An 18,534-nucleotide genomic window follows, 5' to 3' on the forward strand; every position below is an offset into this window, starting at 1 on the left:
TCATGTGTTCCACTTGTGTTTAAATACTGACTCACACCCTGTCCCAGGACGAAATTTTCAGAGACTGTAACCTTCACCCTCCAGACCAAATTTCAGACAAATGAATTTTTTTCATAGACAGTTAAAGCTGGGAGATTGTAACAGATAAGAATCTGCTTCCTAGTGATTGGGCAAATTCTCTCTGTTCCTTTTTGTGTCACTGTGCTGCCAAATCTCATTTGCAACATGGAAGCGACCTCAGAATAACAGTGGGATGTATTGGGTCAGTTCCTGTCATGTCATAGGGGAAGAAAAACTTTACTTAATGCAGCACTGCTCCCATAAGACATTGCACAAGAGTTATTGTGTTACCAAGAATGCACTTCCAATGCCATGTACAAAAGACAATAGACACCCCCCCCCACACACACATACAGTCATTACAGACCAGTTGGTTGGTATGCTAAGGTTGGTCTAAAACACAGGTGTCAAATTCATGGCCCTCCAGATGTTATGGACTACAGTTCCCATAATCCCCTGCCGCTGGCATGGGAATTATGGGAACTGTAGTCCATAACATCTGGAGGGCCGCGAATTTGACACCTATGGTCTAAAATGTCTTTTAACTAAGGCCCCTTCCGCACACACAAAATAATGCGTTTTCAAACCACGTTCACAACAGTTTGCAAGTGGATTTTGCTATTCCGCACAGCTTCAAAGAGCACTGAAAGCAGTTTGAAAGTGCATTATTCTGCATGTGCGGAAGGAGCCTAAGTTTAATGAATACTGCTCCAACAACCTGCTTGAAGTAAATACAGCCAAATCAAAAGTAATGGTTATTTCAAGTAGGCCTAATCCCAGCACTTGACTTCTTAACGGCATTGGCCTGGAACAAGTTAAGATATTTAAACACGTGGGATTCACTTCCACTTCAGAGCAGGTTGGGCAAACCATAGAGAGGCAGCTATCAGGGGATGTCAGAATTCTGTTGATGCAGTTGTGCGGTTCCTTTTCTCTAAAGGACATGTATTCATACCTGCAGCCTTAAAAGTCTTCAGTGTAAAGGTGACACATCGACTCCTGTGTCGAGTTTTCCTTTGGATTGGAGCTTGGAATAAAGAGAGTCCAGTCCAAATTTCTTTACAGGATTTTTGGGGTACCCCACTGTGTTCCATATGCTGTTCTGTATCTTGAATCAGGACAGCACTTGTTGGAAACCAGAGCATGGATGACTACTTTAAAATTCTGGTCTCATCTTTGCTTTAATACTGAGGCCGAAAGCCTCACCCATGTAGCTGAACTGCAAACCTCCGAATGGTGGAAATGTAAAGAGGCCAAAATAACCTCTTTAGGTCTCTCCTTAGAAACCTTTTTTTATGCAATCTGCAAATGAAATGCGGCTGTCCCTAAAAAGAAGGCTACTGGACCAGCAATACCAGTTGTTGTTGAGTGCAGCCAGGACATCTTGCTCTCCCTTGCGCTTTGGAATCTATCCTGAAATTAGCCTCACAGCTAAATATCTATCCCAACTGTCAGAGACCAGGCAGAGATGGATCATTACTCGAGCATTCCCCCCCCCCGCCGCTCTTATACCGACAGTTGAACATTCCACTCTGCTGGGTAGAATATGTGCATACTTGTCAGGATGCTGTTGAGACCCTTGAGCATATTATGTTTTCTTGCCCAAGGTACGCATTGCCTAGACCAGTGATGGAGAACCTTTGGCACTCCAGATGTTATGGACTACAATTCCCATCAGCCTCTGCCAGCATGGCATGCTGGCAGGCGAATTGTAGTCCATAACATCTGGAGTGCCAAAGGTTTTGGAATGGGAATTGTAGTCCATAACATCTGGAGTGCCAAAGGTTTTGGAATGGGAATTGTAGTCCATAACATCTGGAGTGCCAAAGGTTTTGGAATGGGAATTGTAGTCCATAACATCTGGAGTGCCAAAGGTTTTGGAATGGGAATTGTAGTCCAGAACATCTGGAGTGCCAAAGGTTTTGGAATGGGAATTGTAGTCCAGAACATCTGGAGTGCCAAAGGTTTTGGAATGGGAATTGTAGTCCAGAACATCTGGAGTGCCAAAGGTTTTGGAATGGGAATTGTAGTCCAGAACATATGGAGTGCCAAAGGTTTTGGAATGGGAATTGTAGTCCAGAACATCTGGAGTGCCAAAGGTTCGCCACCACGGGCCTAGACTCTCCCTACTTGTCCCAACTCTAGGGAATAAAAAAAGTTGTTTGGAGCATATAAAAACTATTCACCTGCTGAATAATAGTGACGGTGGGATAACTGGAAGAACCGCTGAATTTTTGTTAGAAGTGCTCAAGTCAAAGACGTAATGGAAGCTTCATCACTTCTTCTGTACCAATCTTATGTGCTTTGTCCAGTTTTATGTCCTGTTTTAACACCCGTTCTGTCCTGTATTTTGTTTTATTTTTACTGATATGCTCCAAGTTGAAGTTGAAGTTGTTGGTATGATAGAATTGCATTTATTTGTTTGCTTCTTAAAATATTTAAATCCAGCCTTTCCTCCTGGCTCAAGGTGATTTACGAGAGTGGCTAAAAACATTTTCAGTTGAAAACCAAAAATAAAATAACAAGCCTCAAATCTCTCCACCTTCTCTTCCCTGCCTCCCCCAATATCCTTGCCAATTCAGACTCTCTCAAAAGCCCTGCAAAAATTTCTTCAAGGTGGGGGGGGGTTGCCCTCACTCTTCTGGGAACTCATTCCACAGAGCCAAGGTCACAACCTAGATTCTGGTCAGTACCAGACCGGCCACCCCAAATGGTCAGATAACCAAAAGGTGTTGCGTGGTGACCACAGTTGGCATACAAGGAGAAATGGAAGCAAACAGCAAACAGTAAACACACTTTGTGCTGGGCCTTGAGCAAGCAGAAATACAAGATGGGAGTTGATTGAGCTGATAGAGAGCAAGGGTTACTTATAATGGCTTTGTAGTTCTGACTGCACAATAGCTCTTGAGTGAGCACTGCTTTCTCCCATCTCATTTCTCCCTCTGCTTTTGCCAGAAAACGTTAAGTCATCTCCCACTTACCTTCTCTTGATCGGGCCAATATACTTCCCCTTTGCCTGCTATATCACAACTGCGGAATAGATGCTGGAGCAGCTCCCAGACGCAGGAAGCTCTAAGAAGCATTTCGGAAAAGGCTATTAGTAAACAACCAGCATGGTTAACAGTAAGAACTGAGCCAACAACCTTTTCTATTGAAGCAAAGGAAGCACTCCTTATGTGGAAGGTTTCCCAAAAGGGCTAGATAGGAGAGAACCCTTCAAACAACATTTGTGGCCCTCTGCATGCACATGGGTAAAGAAGGCAGTATGGAATAGCCCAATCTCATCAGATCTCAGAAGCTAAACTGGGTTTGTACTTTGCACACACTTACTCCTTATGTCTGAGAAAAGCAGGCTATAAATCCAATATCATCATCTTCTTCTTCTCTACCAACTATATTAACATATTTAGAAGAAGAAGAGTTTGGATTTCTATCCCCCCTTTCTCTCCTGTAGGAGACTCAAAGGGGCCTACAATTGCCTTGCCCTTCCCCCCTCACAACAAACACCCTGTGAGGTAGGTGGGGCTGAGAGAGCTCCGGAAAGCTGTGACTAGCCCAATGTCACCCAGCTGGCGTGTGTGGGAGTGTACAGGCTAATCTGAATTCCCCAGATAAGCCTCCACAGCTCAGGCGGCAGAGCTGGGAATCAAACCCGGTTCCTCTCGATTAAATACATGAGCTCTTAACCTCCTACGCCACTGCTGCTCCAAGGGAAGGGAGATCATCAAGGAAGACTCTGCAGAGAAAGGCAGTGGCAAACCACATCTGCCTCTCACTTGCTTTGAACACCCCTTGCTAAGGTTGCCATAAGTCAGTTGCAACTTGATACCACTTACATGTGTACCTTCACATGAGATCTTGTTGACAACCGCGCCTGGCCTCAAACCATCGTGATGGTAACCTAATTTTATCCTGTCATTGACAAATGACTTCTGAATACTTACAGCACGGCCTGCCTTTTTGTTCGTCATAACTAACCCTTTCTTCTTCGGAAAGGTTTTGCTGCCTACCTTCTACCCTACAGAGAATCTGCTTCCAAAGAAGACCTATTATTATCTCTCCAAACCTCTTGTGAGGCCTTCATTTTGCTTCACACTGTGACTTTTCTTATCATTGCCTGGCACTCTTGTAACTCCCGTTATCCTTTCAGGCTTTGTTCAATATTGTGTTTGTACAATATTCTTTGGCCCCGCTTACAGTTGGCAACTTACTCACAGTGGCCTTTAACGTTTATAGTTATTATCAGAAGACATCACGCATAACCTTTGGGCATGGGGGAGCTGATATTTGCAAGCTTGTTCTTTCTTGTATTTCTGTGTTCATTGGTTTGCTTAAAGCAGATAAAGTCCTCAGATTAACTTCAGTGATGTACTGAGTCCTTTGCACCTGTTACGTTCCAGTTTCTAGTTCATTCTCTAAGTCATTGTCATGGCTTTGCATTTATACAAGGCTTTAGGATGTTTGAACCATCATAGACACCTACAGAAATACTAAACAAAACTGTATATTGAAACACAGAGATAGGAGGGATCTCAAGGGTCATCCAGTCCACTCCCCTGCACAATGCAGAAAATGTACAACTACCTTTCCAGCACATACACACATTCCTCCAGGGATCTGTTCTCTATGCCCAGAGGAAAACAAAAAAAGCTCCAAAATCTCAGGCCAATCTGACCTGGAGAAAAATTGCTTCCTGACGCCAAAGTGGCAATCAGCATTACCCTGGCCAAGAAAGAAATAGCCAGAGCCCTGGGGGAGGGGGGGGCGGTGTTTACAAATAGATAGATAGATAGATAGATAGATAGATAGATAGATAGATAGATAGATAGATAGATAGATAGATAGATAGATAGATAGATAGATAGATAGATAGATGACGGACGGACGGACGGACGGACGGACGGACGGACGGACGGACGGACGGACGGACGGACGGACGGACGGACGGACGGACGGACGGACGGACGGACGGACGGAGAGAGAGAGAGAGAGAGAGAGAGAGAGAGATGGAAGATAGATGGAAGACAGACAGACAGACAGACAGACAGACAGAAGATAGATAGATAGATAGATAGATAGATAGATAGATAGATAGATAGATAGATAGATAGATAGATAGATAGATAGATAGATAGATAGATAGATAGATAGATAGATAGATAGATAGATAGATAGATAGATAGATAGATAGATAGATAGATAGATAGATAGATAGATAGATAAGAGCTGAACAGTGACTCTTTCCTTTCTGCCCTCTGCCCTCCCTCTTATGGTATGCCTAAGTTTACAGAATCAGCATTGCAACAAGATGACTATCTAGTCTCTGCTTAAAACCTTGCAAGGAGGAGCAAGAGGAAGGTGGAGAAGGAGAACTCACCACCCCCTGAGGAAGCCTGTTCCACTGAGGAACTGCTGTAAGAGTCAGGAGTGACCATAAATTCAGTCAGTCCACATTTTTGACCTTTCCAAGCAGTAAAGGAAGGAATAGAGTTGCATAATTGCACAGTGTGCTATTTTGAAGATAACGTTGGGATTCCCTATGAAACTAAAAATTAGGGGTGAGTGTGTGGGAAATCCACACTAGAAACCCCCTGAAAAATACCTTGTTGGTACTGGGGGTGGGGGGAGGGAGGAGGAAAAGGTTCACCTGAAAACCACAGCAATAAAAAGAAGCCCAAAAAAATAGGATCCTGAAAAATGCTGATTTTTTTCAGCATTTTTTCAGCCCATTCGGTCAGTCAACTTTAAAAACAAAAATAAAAGCCCTCTTTCTCCCTTATGTGCAATCTGGCCAGGCAAGCCAGCCATATAAAGCTGGACCTAGTCAGGCCCATCCCACAGTTCAATGCTGGGCTTGTCTAGGCCAGGCCCAGAATTCAACTCCACACACCACCTGCTGCCTCTGAGATCCCCGTGGAATTCAAAGGTAAGAGAATTTTTCAAGTTTAATAACACTTTTTTCAGAAAATTGATGAAAAACTGATAAATAGAATCAGCTTTTGGAGTGAGGAGGTTTGGAAATCTCTATTAACTCTCTCCCCCCCCCCCCAAGGAAATACAAATACAAAATCAGTACTATTTCTGCACCCATCCTTAGCCAGACCTACTCACTTACTGAACCTAAAACCTCTGTTTCATTCAGTATCCTGAGGAGAAGATATGAGGCAAGGGAATGGGGGCCTCTAACCATGTGTGTGGGAAATGCTTTCATGCTAAAAGGGTAGCTTGTAAACCAAGGTGACCAGAGGTCCTGCTTTTGGCAGGACAGTCCCGCCTTAAACCAATTTGTCCCGCGTCCCATGGGTTTTTTGAACAGTCCCAATTTTTGTAAGGCTGCCGAACTGCCTTCTGGGGGGCTCCCCTTTTCCTGCCCTGTCACAGGGTAGGAAACGAGAGCGCCCCAGAAGGCAGTGCGGCAGGCTCCCGCACACGTGGCCGCAGGAGCACATTGCCTTCTGGGGCTCTCCCGTTCCCCGCCCTGTGACAGGGAGCACCCCAGAAGGCAGTGCGCTCCTGTGGCTGGGCAAGTAAGGCCAGCATGCATCGCGGCATGCACGTGCGCACGGCCGCTTGCCCGGGTCCCGCTTTACAAAGGTGACAATCTGGTCACCTTATTGCAAACAGATTAGCTTTTAAACTGAAGATGTGAATCTTTATGGCTCAGAGGAGCTTCAAGAGCTATGGCCATATTGTTTCCAACTGCCTAGGGACAAAGCATGCAGAACTTTCCAGAACACAATGATTAAGAATTTGTAAAGGTTTTTAATTTAGTCCATCAGAAACATAAGCAGCATGCATTTGACAGAATAAATTTGAAGTATTATGTGGAAATCAGCCTATCTGGCAGCAGGGGTGGGAAACATATGCATCACCTACAGGGGGCTTGATTATTATATTCACCAAATATAATACATTACACGTAACAGCCAATGTTCTACATTGCTTCAAAAAGGTAGGTTTTGAGCAGAAATGTAATGAAGGAGTGCTTTTAGAATATTTGTGGTTAATTAAAATTTCACCATTCAGCATCCATTGTCAAACATTTAACAACTGTGACAGTTTGATCCCTCATTATTTTGCTAAGTGCCTTCCACGAGCAATTCTAAAAGGAAACAGCATCTAATAGATTAAGGTTTGCACACACCTTTAATAACAAATGGTGTTTATCATAATGCATTAATGGAATCAATCTTTCCGCAGAAAATAATGACATTTCCACATTGCACCTCGGTGTTAAAACTGCCTTCTCCCACAATACACCAATGAAGTAAATTAGAAGGAAGAGTAAATATTTAGCTACAGGTGGCTGTCAATAGTGTATTTAAGAAGCAACCAAACAAAGACAAGAAGAAAACAAGAAATTAAATTAAAACTCCAATACACAATTACTCTCCTGCTGGGTAAAGCACCTAATTTGTTGTTGTTCTTTGAAAACCATTTTGAACATTAAAAGTGGGGCTGTCCAAACTATCCTGAACAAACCGAGAGCCTGCGAGGAACTGTAGGAGAGGGAAAGCATTTAGATAATCCAAACCCATTCCCTCCGAATCTTCTTTGTAAGTATTTTACAAGCGGGGAGGGGGTAATTTCTTCTTTCACTTTTTGCTTCTTTTGACTATTGACATTCTGTTCTTTTAGAGCATAGGTGTCAAACTCGCGGCCCTCCAGATGTTATGGACTACAGTTCCCATCATCCCCTGCCAGCATCATGCTGGCAGGGGATGGTGGGAACTGTAGTCCATAACATCTGGAGGGCTGTGAGTTTGACACCTGTGTTTAAGAGCATATTCATCTTTCACAGGGCCAGATTTGAAGAAGGGGTTTCTCTTTGGGGGGAAGGGCTGTGGTTCAGTGACACAGCACACATATTACATGATGAGGGTCCCATGTTCAATCCCCAGCATGTTGAGTTAAGGGGGCTGCAGGGACTTACCATGGCCCACCATTTGCTGGCAGGGGAGGGGTGACATGGCTGCTCCTTCCCTCTCTGCTTCGGATGGAGGGGGCGGGTTCTGTCCCAGGGGAATTAGGTCAGCACGGCCCTGTGCAGCTGATTGGCTGGCAGCTGGCGCCGGGTCGCAGAATCCCGGCGTCAGCTTTCCGGGTTGCCCCCTTGCTATATAAGGCGGGGACGGGCACGAGCAGGCCCCCCTTTCCCCGCCATCCAAGTTCATCCCACCCACCACTCCTTTACTGCTAGTGTAACCCCTATGTTCAGAATGGGTTGACCCAGAAAGGGGTGGAGACTCAAAGCAGCAGAAGGCTGCAAAAACTGGTGAAGTTGGAGGAAGCAAGGCTACCAGGCTGGGACCTTGAATTAATCCGTTATAAGCTCTTAACACCTTGTTTAAGGTAACTGAAAAGTTGTTGGGAACTAGTGGGAAGGGAGTTGTTTATTTTTGCTATATTGTAAACGTTAGAATTTATTGTTTCAGGGCTTGCGATGTATGTAGTTGATGGGAGTTCTTTTGGGGACCTTCATCATCGTGGATCCCGTTCAGCAAGCCTCTGAAGTCTTCATAAGCCAACCACCAGCAGGAAGAATTGGACTTGGCATTTATCAGTAGATTGTCAATATAAGGACTTGAAGTGCAACCTAAAAGGACTGTAAATTGTTAAATGTTAAATGTAAATGCTAAAAGTGTTATTGGTTGAGGAAGTAAACCATTTTGTTTTAAATTTAGTTCTTTGCAACTCCTTCCAAGTTCTGCCCCACAGAACCCACAGATAGAGGTTACACTAGCAGGGGCTGAGGGGCTTCATTTTAAATTTTCTCTTGTCATAGCCATCTGGCAATTTGCTCATGGGGGACTGATCTTGCCTGGGGTAAGCTGCTTGCTAACCCCTTTTGGGAACCTCCTTATGAGGTAGGGTTGGAGCAAGCCAGCTTCTTTCCCATGGCAATCCCACCATTTCTAGCACGGACTTTTTGGTGGTCAAATGGTACTTCTTTGTCCCATTTTCACCAGTGGGAAAGCTGACTGAATCCATTCAGCCGCCCATCACCATTTTTTTAACATCTGACTAATCTAGTGATTTTAGTATATGTGCCTTGGAGAATCCTTGCGCAGAAAGACATAATGAAAATGGGAACATGAATAAATAATACCCAAAACTTTTCCTTCCTAGAGTGAAGGAAAGTTGATCTGTGATCAGAAATATTTTTTTCCCAAGATAGGTTGTTCTAACAAAAAGTCTGGCTGCATGCTTTTTAAAGAAAGTACTTGCAAAAGTTTCAAAATCTGTTTTCTTACCCTAAAGAATATAAAAAAGGCACCTGATTATTAACCTCAAGTAAGTCTGAAGGACCTCAGGTTCCAATGTGCCAAATACATTGGATCACCTGATGCTGCTGAGTGCATAATTACACATAATGAGGCAATAAATTTTTAGTTGAGGTAAAGGTCATCATGCCACCGCAGATAGTAAAGGGTTGTGTGTGTGTTTTTTTGCTGAAGACAGATTGAGATCCTTAAGAGATTAATTGATCAAGGACTGACACCATGAAGTACCCCCAAAGAATTTAATTTTCAAAATAAATTATAATTATACATACTGAAAAAGTTATCTATATATAACTTCCTTGAGAAAACAAACTTTCTGGGAGACCTTCAACAATGTCAGGATCTTTCGTTGCCGTTAACGCCAACTTGGGACTAGGGATGCTCAAACACCAGCCCGTTGCTTTTGTTGGACCTCCTTCAATTAACTACTTCTGCCACTTTGCATCACCCCATACTTTCTCCCCTCATACCTATCATGTCTGCTCAACAGCTGTCCCCTATGCATACTCCCTCCCTTAACAGGCCTATCAATATTTGGCAGTTGCTCAAGGTCAAACATATGAGGGAAGATATGAGATTCAACCCATGGACAGACTATCATGAGATTCAGCCCATGGGCAGTCATAACAGATATGATATCCAGCCCATTGGCAGTCCTAAGTTTATTCACCTGCTGAAACTGCTTACCCTGAGATTCACAGCACCCTTACTTGTGACCTACTAAGCCAAAAACAGATGAAAGATAAGTATGGTGGCCTGTTAGTTGCATAACCTTTTGCCCCTATTGACATGGCTCTTGACTAATAGAATAGATGGATAAAGCCTCTGATAGTCTACCAAACTGGGGGATCACAAATTATGAAGGTCTGTTCTAGTTTTATTTTCATCATCATTAGGTGCTTAAATGGTATCCCAGAACACAGGCATATTAGGGCAAAGAGGTCTAGGATAGCCTCTGTTCCAACCTATTAGTTGAATAGACGGACTTTTTCCCCCATGAAAGAATAAACATATAGACTACCTGCCATCTGCACTCTGAAGCTGTATAGTCCAGGAAAACAGTGTCACATTACTCTGCAGCTGTCAGAACCTGTCCTGGTCTACCTGTAGGATGGGATGGAACCTCTTGGTCAGAGAAGGATTCTTTCATGCCCAAGAACGTCAGTATACTTAGGATAGATTTGAACTACAATTCCTATCAGTTTTGTCAGCATGGCCAATTGGCCATGCTGGTAGGGGCTGATGGGAATTGTAGTTCCTGAACATCTGGAGAGCTGCAGGTTCCCTACCCCTGACCTAGAGAATACAGCCCAGCACTCAACAAGAGATTCCATCAAGGAAACAGATGGAGGTTAAAAGCAAGGTACACATTTGACTGGAATCGTCTGTGTCCAGAATTACCACAGGCCTCCTGGGACCCCAAGAGCAATGAATGAAGCATACCTGACAGATTCCTGGACCAATGGGAGGAATGTGTGACTGGCAGATTGAAGTATCCAGTTATCTTGTTCTAGTCAGGAGCAGGAAGCGGAAATCTACATCTTGGCTGGGCCAGGGCTCCCTGTCAAGCAACAGGAAGAATAGAGGCACCGGGTTCTATACAATAACTCAAGTAGTGTCTCGCCATTGCTGATACAACATTCTATGACTCTAGCTTGTGCTCGACCTTGGGCAGTGGCCCTCCTGACTGACATCTAAACATTGATTGCTTCCCCAAATGCCAATTCCTATGGATTCCTCCCTCACCCATCCATTTTTAATTACCATGGCTTGAACCTGTTACTTCCTTATCTGTTCTCGAAGAGAACAGATGCAAAGCAGTTTGTTTTCTGCATCATTGGCAAGGCTGTTGACAGGCCCAGTGCACTGTGGTGTAGTTTTAGGAGCAGGTGGTCTCTAACCTAGAGAACTGGGTTTGATTCTCCCCTCCTCCACATGAGTGGCTGCATAGCCTTGGACTAGTCACAATTCTCTCAGAACTCTCTCAGCCCCTCCTGCCTCACACGGTGTCTGTTGTGAGGATAGGAAGGGAAGGTGTTTGAAACTTTGAGACTCCTTATGTTTGGGGAAAGTGGAGTATCAATCCAAACTCTTCTTCTCTTCCTCTGTTTACATTCATGTCCTTTTGGCCAAGTGCATGTGTGTAAATTGTTGAGAGTCCATCCACCTGCCAACCACAAGTCCTACTGAGTAATAGTCTTGTCTACTTTCCTGGAACATAGGTTAAGTAACACATGGGTGGGGGGTGGGGTTAGTGCTCTGAAGAGCTACAGATGGCACATGGAAGAACCAGATATAGCCTCTGAGCCACTGAGCGATTGTCACTTGCTTAACATGTAATCTAGGCCTCAAACAGCACTTTGCAAGAATGCAGTTGTTGACTGGATCTGATATGCTTACTGCATTGTGTTTATAGTGAGGTGGAGAACCAGGTAGCCCATGTCACCCAGGTCGCTTTTTACCATCTTAGTCAGGCCTGACGGCTGGCCCCCTATCTCTCCCAGGCCGACCTGGCCACTGTGATCCATGCAATGGTCACCTCCAGGTTGGACTATTGTAACTCGCTCTACGCGGGCCTTCCCTTACGGTTGATCCGGAAATTGAAACTGGTCCAGAATGTGGTGGTGCGGCTGCTGGTGGGTGGCTCATTTAGAGAGCATATCACCCTTGCGCCGCCTACACTGGCTGCGCCGCCTACACTGGCTTCCAGTGGAGTTCTGGGTCACCTTTAAGGTGTTGGTGTTGACCTTTAAGGCCCTTCTCGCATGGCTTGGGACCCCTCATAGCACCTTCGCGGACCGCCTCCTCCACCCCATAATGCCCCTGGTAGGTCCTCATGCGGCTGGCAGAGGCACCATTCTACTGGGTGGCCCTGGCCCTCCATGATGCGGTTGGCCCTCTACCTGGGCCAGGGCTTCTTTACTGCCCTGGTCCCCTGCCTGGTGGAACACCTCTTCCATCAGAGGTGCGGGCCCTGTGGGATCTTGGTGAATTCCTGCAGAGGCCTGTAAAACACAGTTCCTCTGTTCCACCTGGCCTTTGGTGAGGCCAGCCACAGACTCCCCCCTCTAGGGATGTTCTCTTTGTAATATAAGTGTGGCTATCACATTGGATAATGCCTGCTGGATGCCATCTAATTAGCACTGCCCCTCCCGGCCTTGGGATCGGGCGCCACATATATTATTGCTGCTGCTGTGTTTTCTGTTTTTAGATTTGTAAATTGTTTTAAATTACCTTAGTTTTATGTGTAAAATGTTGTTTTTAGCCTGCTGTGTTTTAATACTACTTTGTATTGTTGCTGCAGGCCTGCTGTATGCCGCCCAGAGCCCTTCGGGGATGGGCGGTTTAAAATCCAATATATAAGTAAATAAGTAAAATTTAAAACAATGCTATTAAAAAGTTTAGATTTGTCATAACTCATTCGCGTGGTTCCACTTGATGGGAGCATTTTGAATCAGCCATCTCATGCCCATGAGAAATAGAACAAACCAGAATTAAAGTCTTTGGAGTTGTAAAGCTGTGTAAAATTAGTCTTAGGGAAACAATAGCGTCTCTGACCATTTTTCTGTTCTGCTGGAATCCATTGTGCATCTTGTTTATGAGGACAATTTTTCTTTTCACCACCAAGGTGGAGTTCTATAGTTTATCTCCAAAATACCACAAGGAACAAAATCTCTTCCCTACCGTTTGAGTGTTAAATGTTTAAACATTTTCCCCTAATGCTATCCCCCCTGTGATACAAGATGAGAATGGAATTGGTGCAAGGTCACAAAACAAAACAGTGGGAATTCAGCAAAAATGGACATTTCCCCAAGCAGCTGCAAACATAATTATGTATTTTGGAAAAGAACACGGGTGTTGCACATTGGCGGTGATGTTTATTTCTATTTTTCTTTTGTTGAAATTGTTTAAATGGGTAGTTAAAAATGCTTAATTAATTTTGGAAACAAAGCCAGGATCGGAAAAGCTCGACCACTTATTTTTTAGACTCTTAAAGGATTTCTTTAGGGCTTAAGCCAAGTGTGTTAGTTTGCCTTGAGCCAACATTCAGAGTTAATCATTTCCCCCAAATGTCAAGGAGATGTTTATGCCTTCCTAATATGCGTTTTCATTCTTTCCTCACCCCTCCCTCTTTTCACTCGTTCAGTTTGGATTTAAAGTTAACTTCAAAACTCTTCTGAAGCAAAGCCATAACTATGGGTGGCTAATACAGTTTTTGACAACGCATTCCTAGGGTTTCATATTTTCTGCTTCCCAAAATGGGGCAAGTCCCATGGCACCTTAATCGGGCCCTAGTGTTTTTATAGTAATCTAAGTCTGGAGCCAGTGTTGGGGTGGACGAGGGCTAAAAAACTGAAGCTTAATCTGTACAAGGCAGAAGTGGTACTTGGGAGTGGAAGATCAGATCTGGAATTTAAGGTGTCATTCATTTCAGATGAAGAAGAAGAAGAAGAAGAAGAAGAAGAAGAAGAAGAAGAAGAAGAAGAAGAAGAAGAAGAAGAAGAAGAAGAAGAAGAAGAAGAGGGAAGTTAAAGAGGGGAGGAGGAGGGAGGGAGGGAGGAGGAGGTGAGGAGGAGGGGAGGGAGGAGTTTGACTTTATATCCCCCCTTTCTTGAGGAGACTCAAAGGGGCTTACAATCTCCTTGCCCTTCCCCCCTCACAACAAACACCCTGTGAGGTAGGTGGGGCTGAGAGAGCTCCGAGAAGCTGTGACTAGCCCAAGGTCACCCACCCAGCTGGCATGTGTGGGAGTATACAGGCTAATCTGAATTCCCCAGATAAGCCTCCACAGCTCAGGCGGCAGAGCTGGGAATCAAACCCGGTTCCTCCAGATTAGAATGCACCTGCTCTTAACCAACTACGCCACTGCTGCTCCTCATGATGCTACTCATTTTCGACGGAGTTCCACTCTCCTTGAAGGAACAGTTCTGCAATCTGCCGGTGCTCTTGGCCAAAAGCCTACTGCTAGATAAGCTGTGGTCAGGGATGTCTTTTACCAGCTTTCAGTCCCGTCCGGGTGAGTCCGCTGCTGGGAGCGACGTGGATTTGTGCTGGCGGTGGAAGCCGTTGCTGAACACTCCACCAACATCCCTGCACCCCTGTTTCCACCAACATAGTGAGGCGAACCAGGGGCATGACTGGGTTCATCCAGGGGCATTACCTATGCTGGTTAGCTTCCACCTGGCCATCGCCCAGGGATGTAGGTAAGGGGGGCTCATGGGTTTAAACCCCCATTACATGTCTGGCAGGGGGGCTGGGTGCTCCTGCGCCCCAGCAGCATGCCCCTCCCACCCCAGCTGTGCCTCTCACCAGGTCCAGACAACTGAGTGGTGGCGGTGCTGCAAAAACAAGAAACCAGTGGCGGGGCGCACGGGCGGGCACGCTCACACCTGCGCAGCAGAACTAAGAGAACCCACCCACACAGGCAGCCGGCATCGCACGCTTGCAAGCTGCAAACCAGTCAGCTGGGGAAAGAAAGTCTTGCCTGTTGCTAGTGCAGAGGCGTAGCTAGGGAAAATGGATCCCTGTGCAAAATCTGAGTTTTGTGCCTCCGTCCCCCACCCCAGTATGGGCGGCCTCCCCACGACCCCAGGCCGCCCTTCCCCATTACGACCAAGAAAAAATTTTTTGCACCATGTCATCTCAAAGTCACCATCACATTATAGAACATGCCCCAACTCACAAATCTGAACACACCCAGGGTTCCCTCGTTTAGAATTAACATTAGTGATGTTAGTTTGTGGTGGTGGGGAATCTACCCCTGGAAAACAGTATCATTTCTTTAATCGTTGTTTTCTAGACTAGAGAGCCCAGATTCTCCTTTCAAATCCACCTTAAACGGAGAATCTGGGCTCCCTAGTTTAAACAACACTGAAAATGATGCTGTTTCAGAGTAGATTCCCCACCCACCACCCAAACAGCATCACTTTCAATGTTGGTTGTTGTGGGTTTTCCGGGCTGCGTGACCATGGTCTGGTAGATCTTGTCCCTAATGTTTCACCTGCATCTGTGGCTAGCATCTTCAGAGGTGTATCACAGAGAGAAGTCTATTATACACTGTGTCCAGACTTCTCTTATAAATCCTAGTCGGCATGTTCTTTATAAGTTCTCTTGTTCTGTGCAGCGGCTAAAAAGGTAGTGACTGAAGCAGTGATTTCTGCATCTCAATCTGCTAAAAGGAACGGAGTAAGTTCTCTTTCTGTTCTGGATGTGATGGTATCTGTTAAAGGGCTAATCAACTGAAGACAAAGTGCATTGTGTAGACAGCAGTTCGGGAGAATATAATCTATTGGGTCTGGTACATAGTTGATCTTGAAGTGGGATATGCTGGAAACAATTTAAGCTAGCTAACATAAAGGCTCTTCACTCCCCGGGGAGAATTAGAGTTTTTAAATAGTTAGCACCTGATCCATAATGGGTTGGAACGGCAAGTGAATTTGGGGAGCAGGTTTTCGGAGTGTATAGAGACAGGAGTTGATTCTCGTGAATCTACATCCATAGTTTAATTGTACGCAAGATGTAAAATTTGTTACATGTCACTAGGTCCTCCAAAGCTGTTTTTAGGCTGTGGATTTTCTTAGCAAGGATGTTATTCATGAGTCCAGTTTTGCTCTGAAGTGAGTGTTTAGCCAAAATGTAAATGTTGCAAGCCAAGCTTTTGTTTCAACCAAGTGGTGTCCAGCTTCCATACATAAGGTTAGATAATTAACACAGTTAGGGGCACCTATGACCTTTTGAAGGAAAGTTGCTTAGGTTTTCTCAACTTCTGTGTTGTACACTTGTATCCAAACAAGGATATCATATAATATTAGAGGGTAAACCTTAGAATTAAAGACATAAATCATAGCTGGTACTGACAGAGTTGAACTGGTTTCTACCTAGGTTCGCCTCAGTGAATCCCCACTGCCACCGAGCTCAACATTGTTTTGTCTCAGCCCCCCCCCCTCAGAACTGCGACATCCTTGTCGCAGTTATGAACTACACTTTTCTGCCGGAACAAGGTCGATACCACTTCGAAGCTTCAAAGTGGAGAAGCATCGAAATGACACCTCATCCGTTAACCAATCACGAGCTGCTTTTGTGGCATATGCAGAACGGGAGAGTTGTGGTGGGCAGAAAGCGCATATAACTGTAAACTGTAAAAAAAAGAACGCTCCCGTTTTCCGCCGTAGCACAAGCTCCAATCACGATCGAGGAGCGAAACAGGCACCAAGATGATCCCGCCCACTTAGCTCGGTTCCAGGGGGCCAACTCAGTTGCTGTGGGGACAGCCTGGAATCGCCTGTGGGGACAGCCTGGAATCGCCCTCCACTGAAGGGAACCGAGTTGACCTTAGCTCCCTTCTGTAGTGGGGAAAGCCCCTAAGAAAGAAAAATTGCATGATCACAGAAGAGGTGCATTTAGCTTGGATGAGTGTTCTGCATCTGTGGGTTGTCCAGTTAAGATTGGGTTGATAACATATCCCCAGATATTTGAAATATTTAACTTGTTCAATATTGTGGTTCCCCATTCACCAATTGATCATTCAACATCATTTAGAGAAAATCATGATTTTAGACTTTTGGTAAATATATTACAAGCGAGTTAGTTGGTCTGACAGAATGAGGGGGAAAAAAGAACGTAGGTAGCTTTTGAGGCTGATCTGTGCATTATTTCCATTATTAGTTCATGCAGTTCTAAAAAGAATTACTGGACCATATAAAATGTGTTAAGTATTGCTCCATTTTCTCATATCATTATGATTCTTGTTTTCTTTAGAGTTGCAATTGGATTTTGCTTAGAGGAAGGTTTCAAGGTGAATGCCTTCTCAAGAGAATCCTCTCAGGAACTTCAAAAGAAACTAAAAAAACTGTTTCATGTATTTAAGTAAAATGTCCTGTGGTGGATGAGGTGGCTTGTGGGAACGGATGAGGAACATGAATGCAGAAAGATACGCTACACGTTACATCTTCTGCCTTCCATCACTGGAAATCTTGCTCAGAGGAAGGAGTTTCTGGGATAACTCCCAATGCAGTTAGCAAAATTGATAAGACCATGAATAAGTTTGCCACAGCACACTGCTGAAAGCAAACTCTTCAGGCATGTTCGGAGTTTCCTGCTTAGGACAAACATTTTAGGAATTTCAACATTCAGAAGGAAGGATTTCAGTAAGACAAGCTACATTTCTTATCCAGAAATGCTCCCCCAACCCATAATCCACTAATGTGGATCAGACTTTTCTTTTTCGTCATTCAGTGTCTCTCACCAGCACTGGAAGGTTTACTAGAAATCTAGGGCTGGTAAAAACCTCTTTCCCAACTGGACAGAGATGGTAACAATAATTGTCACCAGTTCCTCCTAGCACAACATTTGGGGAGTAGTTATGAGGCTCTGCTATGGAAATATCATTTGAGCAGTTGTGAGGAAAATTAACCGAAGACTTCCGTAAGACTTTTTATTAAGGATGGTTGGTGCGTTATAGGAGCCAGCATGGTGTAGTGATTAAGAATGGTTGTCTATAACCCTTATGTCCCACATAGGCCACTGCGATCAACTGCGGCAGAACTGCTGGTGATCCCTGGTCTCCCAAGGAATGATGCTGGGCTGGCCCTCGACTGGCCAGGGCCTTTACGTGCTCTGGCCCTCTGCCTTGGTGGAATACTCTACCTCCAGTTGTCCAGGCTCCCTGCGGGACCTTGGTGAATTCCGCAGGGCCTGTAAGACGGAGCTGTTCCACCGGGCTTTTGGAGGGGCTGGCCGCGGTTCTATTGCCCCCCACTGAAACCGGAACTAAGCTGCCTTTTCCATCCTGGTAGGGCCCTGATTCCATCCTGGGCCCTGCCTCTCCACCCTTCTCCTTTGGCCTTTAGACCGGGCGCCTGTGTGTGTGTGTGTTTACACGACTTTGTTGTTTAATCTGTATTTATTGTTTTAATTGCTGCTGAATTTTAATGAGTTAGATTTTATGTTATATTGATTTACTGTTCTGGAAACAGTCATGTTGTGAGCCGCCTCGAGCCCTTCGGGGATGAGGCGGCCTATAAATTTAATAAATAAATAAATAAATAAATATAATCTGGAGAACAGTGTTTGATTCCTCGCGCCTCCACGTGAAGCCTGCTGGGTGACCTTGGCCCAGTCACAGTTCTTTCAGAACTCTCTCAGCCCATGTGGAGGCAGGCAATGGCAAACCACCTCTGAGTGTTTCTTG

The sequence above is a fragment of the Sphaerodactylus townsendi genome, linkage group LG10, assembly GCF_021028975.2.
Source record: "Sphaerodactylus townsendi isolate TG3544 linkage group LG10, MPM_Stown_v2.3, whole genome shotgun sequence".
Lineage (NCBI taxonomy): Eukaryota > Metazoa > Chordata > Lepidosauria > Squamata > Sphaerodactylidae > Sphaerodactylus > Sphaerodactylus townsendi.